Here is a 2,170-nt window from a genome sequence, read left to right on the forward strand (position 1 = left end):
AGTCGGCTGAATATGACCCAGCTTCATGCCCAGGTGGACATGGTAGCCAATAGCATCCTGGCCTGTATCAGAAATAGTGTGGCCAGCAGGACTAGGGAAGTGATTGTCCCCCTGTACTTGGTGCTGGTGAGGCCCCACCTTGAATACTATGTTCAGTTTTGGGCCCCTCACTACAAGAAAGACATTGAGGTGAGAGAGGGTGTCCAGAGAAGGGCTACAAAGCTGGTGAGTGGTCTAGAGCACAAGTCTTATAAGGAGCAGCTGAGGGAACTGGGGTTGTTTAGCCTGGAGAAAAGGAGGCTGAGGGGGGAGACCTTATCACTCTCTACAACTGCCTGAAAGGAGGTTGTAGCAAGATGGGGGTTGGTGTCTTCTCCCAAGTAACAAGTGATAGGAAGAAAGTAAATGGCATCAAGTTGTGCCAGGAGAGGCTTAGATTGGACATTAAGAAAAATTTCTTCACCAAAAGGGTTGTCAAGCACTGGAACAGGCTGCCCAGGGAAGTGGTTTAGTTGCCATCCCTGGACGTATTTGAAAGACATGTAGAAGTGGTGCTCAGCAACATAGTTTAGTGGTGTACTTGGCAGTGTTAGGTTAAGGGGTGATCTTGATGATCTTAAAGGTCTCTTCCAACCAAAATGATTCTATGAATCAGAAGATACAAGCCTAAAAAGGGATCTATTTTATCCATATTTGAATGGCCTTCATATGGGTAGATGCAATTGATCTAATTTTCCTAAAGGAGGCACTCAGTTTTCAGGCATCGTTGTCTTTATGATTTCTCAGGTTGGCCAATGCAAAAAAAATAAAGGGACCCAAAATCAATAGTCCCTCTAGCAAAGCAGATTTTAAACACCAAAGCCATGTAGTAGGAGACCAGGCATACTGTGCAAGTAAGCTGGCTGATTTAAAAGTTTATAGACACAAAAAGTCTTTGCACGCAAGGAGGAACAATTCTAAAATTACCCCTTTCAGACATCAATAGCAGTACTGTGGGGCCTTGCTAATATCTTCTTCCCAAAATCACAGTCACCTACTTTAGATCACTGTAATTAGCACCAGCACCAGATGTTCATTTACACCTTCAGAGATCCAGGTTTGTAAACTGAACACTCCTGTGTTATGCTAATGTGATTTTAACACCTTCAACAGGCATCTGGTTGCTTTCACCTCCCTATCTTGAAATCTACTGGCAACCTTAATCCAAGAATATTAGACCCAGAGCTTTAGAATAAACTTCAGTCTTAGTGTCTTTCAGTGGGGTGACTCAGATTCCTTAAGGTGGGTGTTTGTCATCACGACACACCCCAGGTACTAAGGACATCTCCACACAGCTGACAAATATAACACAGAACCTATGGGAGACCTGCACCTTTCTGGATCACAAAGCCTATTCAAATAACATAAACTATCTCTGTTACATATCTCAAACACTCCTCTAGAATCTTTGACAATCATAAGGCTGAATCAAATTAATTTTTCAAGCAACAAGTATGAAGCTGAAAACTTAGTACAAAGCCGGGAGCACGTTTTGCAGCAGAACATGAGTATTAGGATTTCCAAATTTCCTACAGGCTGTGTCCTGGTGTGCTCCAGCACTTCTGAACATTTTAGGTTAACCTAGCTCTTTCTGTACGTGTCTGTTCTGCTCTGTTTTTAAAATGTAAGCACTGCAATGCTTGACCAATGTCCATAACTCTTGTCCTTTCCAATTAAGTAATTCCTAGAATGGTATTGCCAGTGTGCCTTGAAGGCTATCACATTCCATTCATGAGTCAGCTCTGGAGTCAAAAACATTTCTCCAAAAACCTATGAACTCTTCTATCAGCAAGAGGTTTCTAGGATGAGCATTTCAGATTACCTCTATTGGAAACTAAGGATGTTGTCTCACACTACCCTCAGGAAATGTTTTCACAGAATCACAGAATTTTCAGAGTTGGAAGGGACCTCTAGAGATCATCTAGTCCAAGTCCCCTGCTAAAGCAGGATTGCCTAGAGCACATTACTCAGGACCGCATCCAGGCGGGTTTTGAAAATCTCCAGAGAAGGAGACTCCACAACCTCCCCGGGCAGCCTGTGCCAGTGCTCTGTCACCCTAACTGTAAAGAAGTTTTTTCGTGTGTTGGAACGGAACTTCCTATGTTCCAGCTTGCACCCATTGCCCCTCATC

The sequence above is a fragment of the Charadrius vociferus genome, unplaced genomic scaffold (genome assembly GCF_000708025.1).
Source record: "Charadrius vociferus isolate BGI_N301 unplaced genomic scaffold, ASM70802v2 scaffold4, whole genome shotgun sequence".
Taxonomy (NCBI): Eukaryota; Metazoa; Chordata; class Aves; order Charadriiformes; family Charadriidae; genus Charadrius; species Charadrius vociferus.